Genomic DNA, 12,664 nt, shown 5'->3' with positions numbered 1-12,664 from the left:
ACTTTTTGGGGAATTGTCACAAAGCGCTCACAGACAGTATTCAGTCAGACCCATCTCACTGACCTGGGGGAGTAACATACCAGCTTTGACATCTGATGGCAATGTGAAAAGTGATGATGCATAAGATGGTACATAAATGCACTGAGCTTATTTACACTGACTGAGAATTTTGTGAAAACACAATTGTAGTTCTGTTTTAATAATAGTAATACATTTTATTTGTATACATTTTCTAAAATGCTGATGTTATGTAACTTGCATGAAGCCTGAGTGGATAAGCATAACACTGCATGTCATCTGCTCACTGCTAGTGTGTGTGTGTGTGTGCGTGTGTGTGTGTGAGTGTGCCTTGTATGAACAAAATAATGAGCTCATACAAAAGGAAACAGATCACACCTTTATTTTTTGTGTTGGACATAGAGCTGTACTTGGCCTAATTGCATTGAGAATTTTGTTAGCATTACAGTTCTATTTTCTAAAATGCTGATATTAATGTGACTTGAATGAAGCTTCAGCGGACAAGCAGAACACTTGATATGATCTGCTTGTCTACCATAAACAAAATACTGTCCTCATATAAGTGGAAAATTCCACATTCCTTTTCTTTTTGTGTTGAAATGAAATTGAATAACTCAGAATTGAAGTTGATGTGAAGCTATGGCCAGTTTGAAATGCTAGTTACAGTGTTTTTTTTTTGTTGCATTAATTTGAACGTTGGACCACAGCATTTCACGTAATTCAAACACAATTAGCCTGAATAAAAGGCGTGAAGTTGGAAGTACAATCTGGGCTGTCTTTTTCTTTCAACGCTTCAATAGGTAGATCTTGCCTCTCACCAAGGTGGAGGTCAGGGATCCATCCATCCATTTTCTATACCGTCAATCGGGTAGCGGGTGGGCTGGAGCCTAACCCAGCAGTCATCGGGCATAAGGCGGGGTACACCCTGGACAGGTCGCCAGTCCATCACAGGGCTACATATAGACAAACGAGACAAACAACCATGCACTCTCACACTCACTCCTACGGACAATTTGGAGTCACCAATTAACCTGACATGCATGTTTTTGGATGGTGGGAGGAAGCCGGAGAACCCGGAGAGAACCCACACATACACAGGGAGAACATGCAAACTCCACACAGAAAGGCCCCAGGGATCGAACCTGGAACCCCCTTGCTGTGAGTTGACGGTGCTAACCACCACACCGCCGTGCAGCCCTGAGGTCAGGGATATTGGGCTTTAAAAGGTTGGAGACCACAGGTCTAGACCATTACCCCACTCACTGTTCTTTGGGATGTGTGGAAGTAAGTTTTGAAAACAAAATTAAATGGAAACACTACTTTATTTATCTATTTATTTTTTGAGCAACCATTACAAGCTTTCATTATAAACACTTATTCCTGCTGGCAGGAAGCACCTCATGTATCTCTCTGTATTGCAGCAGAGCTGAAGAAGCCTCTGGCTGAACACACTCTTCTGTTTCAACACTATGTTATGTAGTGGATGGTCAGTGTTGTTCTTCATGTTAACTAACCTGTGCAGCTCTTCTTTTAACAATCATCTCCAGGGGCTCTAGAGCAGTCCCCAGCACAGAGCCAGCCTTCTTATCTGTTTGTTCCGCTTCTTTGAGTCTCTGGTGCTGCTGCAATACAGATGGTGCCCCCTAACCCTAACCCAAAAGAACTCTCTACAACAGACTCATAGATTTGAGATTTAAGACTTAAGATATGAATCTTGGTGTCTCAGTGTTGCGTCTCCAGTCCACTCTGCTGTCCAGGTAAACCCCAGGTATCTGTATTCCTCCACCACCTCCAACTCTTCACCCAGGATGGAGACAGTGTTTGGCTTACTCCTGGTCCTCCTAAAATCCACAATCATGTCTTTAATTTTGTTCATGATCAAAATGAGGGGATTATTCCTACACAATGCTTTAAAGCGACCAGTTCCCTGCATTCAGCCTCTTGTTTATCACTCAGTGGGTCTACATGATGAGATTAAGTGGATTATAGCTATAGTTGGGTTATGCTGGTTATTCCTCAGGGTTCTGTGCTTGGACCGATTCTTTTTACTTTGTACATGCTTCCATTAGGTAACATTATCAGACAGCATGGTATCAATTTCCATTGTTATGCTGATGATACTCAGCTGTACTTATCTATGAAACCAGATGAAACGAATAGGTTGGTCAGACTACAAGCCTGTCTTAAAGACATAAAGACCTGAATGACTCAGAACTGTCTGCTTTTAAATTCAGACAAAACTGAAGTTGTTCTCTTTGGACCTGAGCGCTTCAGGGAGAAATTGTCTAGTTATATAGTTACTCTAGATGGTATTTCCTTGGCTTCTAGTTCTACAGTGAGGAACCTTGGAGTTATTTTTGACCAGAATGTATCATTTGACGCACATATAAAACTGGTTCCTAGAACTGCCTTCTTTCACCTTCGTAATATTGCTAAAATCAGGAACATCCTGTCTCAGGGTGATGCAGAGAAACTAGTTCATGCATTTGTTACTTCAAGATTGGACTACTGTAATTCCTTATTATTGGGCTGTCCCACATATTCTCTGAAAAGCCTCCAGCTGATCCAAAATGCTGCAGCCAGAGTTCTGATGAGAACTAACAACAGAGAATTTAAGATTCTTCTCCTCACATATAAAGCTCTTAATGACCGAGCTCCATCATATCTTAAAGATCTCATTGTAAGATACTTTCCTAACAGAGCACTTCGCTCCCAAACTGCAGGTTTACTTGTTGTTCCCAGAGTTTCCAAAAGTAGAATGGGAGGCAGAGCCTTCAGTTATCAGGCCCCTCTCTTGTGGAATAAGCTGCCAGTAAATGTCCGGGAAGCAGACACCCTTTCCACTTTTAAGATTAGACTTAAAACTTTCCTTTTTGATAAAGTTTATAGTTAGGGATGGCTCAGGTAATCCTGAAACATCCCATAGTTAAGCTGCTATAGGCTTAGACTGCTGGGGGACCTCATCTGTCACACCTTTCCTCACTTTGCTCTCTTTTTCCCCCTGTTTCATTTCTCAAATGATATTATGTACACGTGGCATTATTGTTGTTATTAACTTGTGTTTCCCTGTTCCAACAGATATCCTTTGAATGGCGTTATGGTGTTTTTCCCCCCTCTTTTCCCTCTTTTCTGTCTTCTCAAACCCCAGCTGGTCGAGGCGGATGGCCACCCTTCCTGAGTCTGGTTCTGCCAGAGGTTTCTTCCTGTTAAAAGGGAGTCGTTCCTTTCCACAGTCGCCACAGGCACGCTCAGGACGGGAGATTGGGCTGAAGACAAGTTTCGGTGCAATCTGTTGGTTTCCTTAGCTAGGATATTAATTTTTGAATTGGCTCTATATGAATTAATTGGATTATGATTAAAATGAATTGAATTCCAATTGGCTTGAATTGGACTATATTACTTAAGTGCCTTGAGATAACAATTGTTGTAATCTGGCACTATATAAATAAAATTGAATTGAATTGAATGCTACTTATCTGAGGGTAATTATCCTTGGATATATGGCGGTGAATGAATGGAATCACTGGCACAAAGCATGTCACACCCCGGTACGATAGGTGGCGCTGTACCCATTTCAGCTATCGCTAATAGAGCCACTTCCCGTTGATGTCTTCACCACCAACAACAAACTCAGGCATTCAGAAAGATGGTGAACAAAGAGCACTACGTTCCTCTACGTTTAGTTTATGATGAGCTGGTTATGGCACAAACGCGATGCAGAACGGCGCATTCTCCATCACGTTGTTTATTTCTTTCCAACGGCGGCGACAACAGTAGTAATATCGTCTCCTTCGACGCCCGGGTGATGATCCCCGGAAAAAATCTCGGCCAAGTGCAAAACACAAAGTCCAATTCACCATGTGCTTCACCGTCTACAACCACGTTGAGTGTAGATTTGGATCGAGTTATCTCAGGGTCTTAATACGACTGAGTGTAACCCAATCCGGTCCAATTTTTTGTCAGACTAAGGTGATACAAGGTATACATGAACTTAATAACTCAGTCTTAAAAAAATTTAAAAAAAAAAAATAAATAAATAAATAACTCAGTCTTATTGTAATTTAGCCATTAATCTGATTCTTACAGTGCCTTCTAACCCCACTGACTGATATACCCAACAACTGCAGAGTCATCAGACTGGGACTCTTGAGTTAACTCTGAAACACACAACCCTTCAGTCCTACAAACTGTGCTCTGTTTGCCACGTATTCAATCATTCAGGTGGTTGTGGAGGCATCCACCAGTATTTTCTGCTGCTTCTTTCACAGCAGTACAGGCTTAATTGTAATAATAGGACTGGAGAAATCAAAGAACATGATCCTCACATTGTTGCCTGCTTGTCCAGATGAGAGTGGGCTCACTGAAGCAGATAGATGATAGAACCTTAACACCAACCCTAGGACGATAAGCAAACTGTAGTGAGTCCTGAAAGGTGTTCATTAGCCTACTGAGGTGAGCCAATAACAGTCTCTGCAGGACTTTCATGATGTGGGATGTCAGGGCATCTGGTTTGTCGTCAGTGAGGGCAGATGCAGGATATTTTTTAGGAACTGGAACAAGGCAAGATGTCTTCCACAGCACTGGACTAAGGCTAAGGTTGAAGAGGTGCTGTGGACTCCCACATAGCTGTTCTGCACAGGTCTTCAGGAAGCTGGGGCTGACACCATCTGGACCTGCCACCTTGTTCTGGTTCCTTCTCTCCAGCTGCTTCTTCACCTGACTGCTGGAGACATACAGGCTGGAGGGGGGAGGCAGAGGAGGTCTCAGTGTGTCCTGATGTGGAAGGGGATGTTGGTGAGGCCGTGTTAAGATCCATGACTGAGGTGAAGGGGGGGCATTATAGAGGTGTGACAGGCAGGATATGGGTACGGGTAGGGTGTGAGGTCTGTGTTGCTGGAGGCAGGGAAGGAGCATAAGTGTTGATTTGAGCCTACTGAAATATATGCTCAGCTTCCATCAGTTTGATCCTCTCACCTTAAAACTTGTGATCTTCTTTATCCCTGACCACACATTTCTCATGTTACTTTGCTGGAGCTTTCTTTGCAGCTTTTTTCTTTGCACCTCCTCTCATTTCTGTTGTCTTTTTTTCAGCTGTTTTTTAACAGTCCTCAATAACTCCCCTTCTCCCTCCGTGAAGGCTTTCTTTATGATGTTCAGCAGCTTTTTCAGGTCACTTGTGATACAGGGTTTGTTAACAGGGAAGCACCCTACCGTCCTTGAAGGAATAATACTCTCCACACAGAAGTTGATATAATCTGTCACACACTCAGTCTTGGTATTGATATAATCTCCATGTTGTTCACAGAATGCAAACCAGTCTGTGGAGTCAAAGCATCCTCTCAGCATCCTGAGAAAATGTACTGTGACAGGTTGCTGCTTAACAATGGTTATATAGTTTGAGATGAGGAGAACCATACTGTGATTTCTCTCAGTGTAGGCAGGACAGAGGAGCTGTGTGCATCTCTCACATTTGCATAGAATAAGTCCAAATTTTTATTTTCTCTGGTGGAAAGTTGACAAACTGAGAAGGTTGGAAGTGTAGCTCAGAAACTTGATTGAAATCTCCAAAAATAATCATTAATTGTTGTTTACATTTTTAACATTTCCCATTAACATTTCCCATTAATATTGAAGGAAGACCTGATTTGCATGTCTTCTTTCACATGTTTCTCCAGCTTGCTCCTGCCCAACATCCATAGCGTTTCCTGTGAATTAATGCAAGTCCAACTTGGCAGTGTATATACAGCTAAACCCGTTATGTCTGTGCCCCATATAAATATGTCCAGTTTGTTGCACAACCAGACTCTTTCCAGTGCAGATTAACTTTCACCTGTTTAGACCATAGAAATCACTTTTTGGGTAACATTCCACCCATGTGAGTTTTTCTGTTTCCTAGAAATCCTGATGTGCATATGTCACTGAAAAAAATAACACTCCAAGGAGCCGTAGCCAAAGCTTTCATAGCGTCCCAGAGAGGAATGCAGCAGCTACCACTATGAACCAGGGCCTATGTAAAAACTAGATGTGGTTAAAGTAAGACTGAAAAGGACAAAAGGCTCTGCAGCAATAAGTACACTGAAGAGCATGTAATAGTGGCTAAAAAAAAAAAAACATTCTCTAACAACATGCTGTTACTCTAACATCCACTAGAGGACGCATGTTCTTTGAATAACTGGCACAAGTAGTTCTTTGGAGCTGAAGTGTCCCAGATGCTTCAGCTCCAAAGTTTTATTTAACAAAATATGTGGCATATATGTTTCATGCAACCCAAAAAAATTGACCTGGTTTATTTTTAGTTATGTATTAAAATGAACTGAGTGAAACTACAGCAGTAATGTGTCTTCACATAAAAATACCAAAACAAACAACAGACAGCGTAGAGTCAGAAACCGTCCTCGTGTCTGATACATTCAAAATATCAGCTTGATAAAGTTTAGAAAATTAGCTTGTATGGTGTGTTCAACACTGAATTATGACATCATCTAAATCGGTGCTTCTACAGACATAGGGCGGGGCGATAAAACGATAACGATAGCTATTGAGGAATAACTTTTCTATCGAGGAATAACTTTCCCTCGATAGAGATATGAACCATGGTCGATATACTTTTCGATAGATTACATTCTTCCATCTTTTGACAGACAATACAAATAGCTAATGACAACGAGAGTTTCGCCGTGCTGAACCAATCACGTGGCTGGAATAGAGCCATGCCAGCAGCTAGCCGTGGCGTGTTTGTCTGTGCTGCTGCAGCCGTGTAAGAAAAGAAAATGAGTGCTCCCTCGGAAGAAACGACGGAAGACACAGCCCAAGGCGTAAGGGATGACACTGCTGATAAGGGCCCGAAAAGTTCGATAGTGTGGAGGCATTTTGTTTTTTTTCAAATACAGGTTAAAATCATTTCTTTTCTCATGTGCCTATGCATGAAATCTGCACAGTATCTTATAACTTATCTAGACTTGCTTGTTTTTAATAATTTGGTTTAATTTGAATTATTTTATTTATTTTTTTACAATTGTTATTTATCTTTATATTCTTTTATGTATTCGTAATGCTTCTTCCGCTCCCCACCACAATGTTTTTATTTTATGCAAAGCACTTTGAATTGTTTTGTAAATTAAATGTGCTATACAAATAAATTTGACTTGACTTTTGACTTTTTTTTAAGTCGACACGAAACAGAGAAGTGTGCACTGCAAATTATGTCGAGCACATGTTCCGACAAAGACAGGGAATACCACTAATCTTTTTCATCACCTGAAGCAGCGCCACCCGTTTGAGCCGGAACAAGTGCTAATCTTCGTCCAATAACAAGGCCTGTGCAGCAGCAACAGAAGACCATAGAGTCTGCTTTATGCAGCGCCATGCAGTATGACAAAAAATATAAGAGACACCGTGATATCACAAATGCAGTAGCTTATTGTATTGCAAAAGACATGCTACCAATAAGCACAGTGGAAAATAAGGGGTTCAAGTGGATGCTAAAAGATATGGACTCGATATATATCGATATCGAGTGATATAAAAGAAAAATATCATGATATGACTTTTTCCCATATCTCCCAGCCCTATACAGACATAATGTCTTCAACATCATGCTCCAGTAACTGTGTAAATTTATATCACTTCTCAAAATAATTTCAATTAATTTCTCCTCTGCTAAGCCCCACCCACTCACATCCACCCTGCTGGACGGATGAAGCCAGCTTCTGGTGGAAATGTTCTGCTGTCAGCTGTACTGAGGAGCATGCATCTTCCATCCAGCAGCAGCCTCAGAGGATATAAGAGCCCAGTGGATAAACTATATCTGAGGCTAATGTTCCAGCAGAGTTAGCTAAAGACTGTGAATGTGCAGCAACCACAGCAGAGCAAAGCTAAAGAACCAGCTACAACATCAACACAACTAAGTGCAGCTGACAGCTGTTAAGCCCTTAACTGTTAAAAAGCTATAACATGTAGACATGCGTTTGTGAGACACCAATGCAGAGATCTATGCTTAGACCTTAACCACTAACTCTGTCCCCTTCACAGTTAAGCTGGATGTGGGCAGAGTTGGAGGCCACAGGTTGCAGCCCGACTTGGACTTACAGGCATGCAAAACTAGGATTTTTTGACTGCTGGTAAACACAACACACCAACTTGGCTCCTCCTCCCTGATTCTGCCAGCAGACATGTTCAAGCTTTGTATCCTCAGGACTGATCTGTTGCAGAACAGAGCAGGAGATCACAGAAAGAAGACTTTAAACTTTAACTCTGAAATAAGTGCTCAATAATGTGAGGAAGTGGTGACTGAAACACCGTGTCACCACTTCCAATGCAGGCAGGGATTTTTTTAATCTTGTAAAATATATATCAAAACCAGTTTAGTGTAACAGTGTAAAACTGTTCTTTTTCTTTTTATTGACTACAATCAAAATTCTTGGTATGAAGACAATTTACAGACTTTATTGGCATGAAGTTTGAAACAATTCTGGCCTTAAGAAACCTATTTTACAGAGTTCATGTTCAGAATAATTACAGAATGAATGCAGCTGAAAAACATCTGGAACAACCATGTGGAGGCAGGTGGTATAAAATCACCAGCTGCGGATCTAATCGGGTTTCAGTGCAGTTAATGAATGATCTCCGTTTTTCTGATTTTAGAGGGGCCTGTGGACCCGGAGCGCAGCACTTTGAACATGAACGTTGTATAACGTCTCACCAAACTATCGGCGTAGTTTTTTTGTGTTTCGGAGAACCAGCTTCGACCATGTCCAAACACAGCACCTTACCTGAGTCAGCTGTTCACACGGAGCAAAGCAGCTGCTCCCTCGCCTAATGCGGAGGAAATGTCGCGCGACTGCGTAAAAACACCACGAAACGGGATGCTGCATCAGCCCGGTAAACCTCACAAAAACAGCTCCGAAACCAGCATCGGCTGTTAATGCGGAGACAGGAGGGGGTGGAAGCTGCCCGCGGCGCCGGAGATGGCCGCTTGTTACCTTCTCAGATGCGGATCCAAAACGGTGATGCAGAGCCGCTGATGGTGCGAAGGAGACGGGGTGATACAGATGATGGAGGCGAACCTGGATGGTTTGACACCTTGTCCACTCCTCTCCTCCTCAGTGAGAGAAAACCTGAGAGAAGCTGAATTCAACGACAGGCCTATGGTACTCCCGCCCTCTCCCTCTTTCTTTCAAGCACCTTCTGTTTGCCCTCACCACTGTCAGGTCGGCGAAAATGTGTCAACAGCTTCCGGCCTCCAGAAAACAAAATGATGAATACAAACCAAGCATCAACATGCAAGCCCATGATGCATGTCCACATCACTGACACTGTTATTCATTCTTTATTCTCTGGGCCCGTTGGGAAACCTGTCTCATGTAAAGCACCAACACAAACGTTTTTAATATTTCTAACAACAAACTGTATGCATATATTGCATACAGTTTGGCCTTCACGTGAAATAAAAGCTTTTACATTGAATGTAGAGCCCGCTAACTTCCGGTAATGATCTGATTGTTCTGGATGACTTGATGCAGCTTTTCAGACGCAGGGAGCCACTTTGCCTCTCCTTTTGTTGTGGGCCCGGTCGGGGGGGGGGGGGGGGGGGGGGGGGAGGGGGGGGGGGGCAGGGAGGCAGCCGCGGGGCGGCAGGTGCTGTCTGTCTGCTCTCCCCCCTCCACACCCCTACTCCCTGGAGACCAGCGGGGAGAATCCAACCAAGCACAGCGAGCTCATATGTTGTTGTTGTTAATATTCCACAACCTTACATCAAATATCTTCTAAGTAACTTGACTATTATGACTTCACAAAAAGGCAAACCTGCCATCCATCCACATCAAGAAAACGAGCGAGAAGGAAAAAGATTGAAAAAAAAACTTCTATAATCTAAGGTAAGCTCATCAAGTCCGAGCAATGATATAAGAAACTGTTTCAATAGTCATTAAACAGATGCAAATGATTGCATGAAAAAATAACTGAGGTCATCAATATTAGTTTGCAGGTTTAATTAGATTTCATTAACATCTTTATTTGATATCTAATTAATTTCCGGAAGCTGACAGCACCAATTGGAAGTATATTCTAGAATGTAGCTGTGGAAGATCAGGACTATTATTAGGTCAACTTACATGATGAGTAACGTAAAAAATAAAAAAACTACATTGTTAGAAATAGAAACAAACATGACAACAATACAAACAGTCAAGATATGATACCATAAAAGCCCAGAGCTAAATGACACAACGGGTAGAAGGTGCTGCAGTCATGAAGAGTTAAGGATAAGGAACCAAAACCATGAACATCCTGTAACAGTGATGCAGAAAAACTACTCCATGCATTTGTTACTTCAGGATTGGACTACTGTAATTCCTTATTATTGGGCTGTCCCACATATTCTCTGAAAAGCCTCCAGCTGATCCAAAATGCTGCAGCCAGAGTTCTGATGAGATCTAACAGCAGAGATCATGTTTCTCCAGTTTTAGCTTCTCTTCATTGGCTCCCTGTTAACCCTCTATGGCATGGTGTTGCCCTCAAGCAACAAACCACTATTTTGGCCCCCACACCCCTCCTTTATTATTTTTCTAAATATCCATCCATCCATCCATTTTTCTATACCGTCAATCCGTCAGTCGGGTAGCAGGGGGGCTGGAGCCTATCCCAGCAGTCATCGGGCGAAAGGCGGGGTACACCCTGGACAGGTCGCCAGTCCATCACAGGGCCACTTTTTCTAAATAAAATATCATATTACATATGATAGTCATAGTCTGGTGATAAGTCTGTGACCATTGAAATTTGAGATTGACGTGGATGTGACCTTTCGTCAGGGGGTCCTTTTTTGGACCATCGGACACACCTGACACCGCTGGCAGTGTGTCCGCCTATGAATATGTGAAGAAGCATATTTGATTGAGTAAAGACACTTTTTGTCTTTATTTAAAAAATAGAATGGTATTTTTTCATCCGTTGCCTCAGGGCAACATTGTGTAGTTAGACTACTTTTGTTTGAACAATAACATTTTGAGATCTACTCTGGGAGACTTGCCCAACCCATTGAGCTGCCAGATGTAGGAGCAAGTGGCAATGTTGTCCTTCGCCTGGCCCAGCCAATACCCAAGCAGCAGAACTACAAGCTGTTTTTTGACAACTGGTTCACGAGTGTCCCTCTCATTCTGACACTTGCCCAGCAGGGAATTCACTGTACTGGTACTGTTCGGAGCTACAGACTACCAGGTGTCAACATGATGTCTGATGCTGAGTTGAAGAGAACTGGACGCGGATCTTTTGAACAGAAGATGGCCATGGTCGGAGAAACCACTTTGCATACTGTAAAAAGGTTCGATAACCGTTCAGTCTTCTCAGCAACTACATTGGAGCACACCCATGTCACCGAGGCTGATAGGTGGGATGGCAGGCAAAAGAAAGTCACCAAAGTCCTGCTGTGGTGAGAGTACAGTAAGAATGTGGGTGGGGTGGATCTGCTGGACTCTCTCATTGCACTGTACCGCAACAAAATCAGATCAAAGAAATGGTACCACCGGCTGATGTTCCACTTCATCGACATGACAGTCGTGACTGACTGGCTGCAGCAGCACTGGACTGAGAAAAGAGGAACAGATGACACTTTATATGTTCAGTCGTGTATCGTAGAAAGCTTGTGCAAAAGTGGAAAGAATCTGGAGCGTAAGAGAGGTTGTCCCAGTTCAACAACTGCTGGGGAGTATGAACAAAAGAGGAGAAGAGGACCCGCTACGCCCATTCCAGTCCCTGATGTGCATCTGGATGCCACAGCCCACTGGATGATCATGGATGAGAAGAAAAGGAGATGCAGGGTACCAGGATGCAAAGGTACGCACAAAGCCAAGTGCCAAAAAAGTGATGTCCACCTCTGCTTCACGTCCACCAGCAACTGCTTCCTGAGGTTCCATACAGAATAATAGCGAATGTGCTTTGTAAAAAGAAAAACACAAATGATTCAATCAGTAGCACACAGGAACATACGTTCATAAACACAAACACACACTGCAGCTAATTTCTAACCCACTGCTTGATGATAGTCATTTGAAGATAATTGAAATGAAATGAAATTGCTGTTGAAATAAAACTTCTTCTAATGTACTGCTTGTTTGTTCCTCTTTAGACTTATTAGCGTTTTAGTACCCTCGTAGCATCTTGTTGCCCTGAGGCAACACACCAAAATCTGGTAGGGGGGGGGCTCATTTATTTTATGATTGATATATTATCAGGATCCAAAAACTAGGGTGAATTTTTTTTTAAATTATTACTATTTTCATCAGATCCAGACTGATAAAAAGGGGATCGTGGTGATTGACAAATGAAAGAAGAAGGCAGTCGTGATCGATGTAGCAATTTCAAATGACAGCAACATCAAAGAGAAGTAACACAAGAAGATAAAGAATAAAAACAAGGGCGTCAGTGGTAACTGGAGCACTCTGTGTTCCACTTAGAAGTCCTACAGTCTGTAGCCACAATCTCACCAAGGGACAGCTCTGAAAGAAGAAATGGATGGCTTATAGTGAAGCCTGGTCAAGAACAACAGGACAGTATGGGGCATGAAAACCTTCTTGTAGCTGAAACATCTTTGCCTGAAATAAGGGTTTAAAGGTTGGTGGAAAGTCACAAATGCACATTTCTTTTTGACCAG

General features: G+C 42.4%; 1 protein-coding gene across 3 annotated transcripts in view; it reads right to left on the bottom strand.

The window, feature by feature from the left end:
- Positions 1-9,217, bottom strand: part of cntn2 (contactin 2) — a 54,297-nt gene extending 45,080 nt beyond the window's left edge. The window contains exons 1-2 of one of the 3 annotated variants that reach the window (XM_072382977.1): positions 9,000-9,217; positions 8,154-8,219 (exon numbers count right to left, since the gene is read on the bottom strand). The gene's annotated coding sequence lies outside the window, so the exon portion shown is untranslated. Of the gene's footprint in view, positions 1-8,153; positions 8,220-8,789; positions 8,908-8,999 lie in introns of those variants that run through there. The other 2 variants (XM_072382976.1, XM_072382978.1) reach the window with 2 other exon arrangements.
- Positions 9,218-12,664: the final 3,447 nt, after the last annotated feature.

This window comes from Leuresthes tenuis, unplaced genomic scaffold, assembly GCF_036924035.1.
Source record: "Leuresthes tenuis unplaced genomic scaffold, fLeuTen1.0.hap1 SCAF_3, whole genome shotgun sequence".
Lineage (NCBI taxonomy): Eukaryota > Metazoa > Chordata > Actinopteri > Atheriniformes > Atherinopsidae > Leuresthes > Leuresthes tenuis.
The sequence above is the reverse complement of the archived record's forward strand: the minus strand, read 5'-3'. Positions and strand labels throughout refer to the sequence as shown.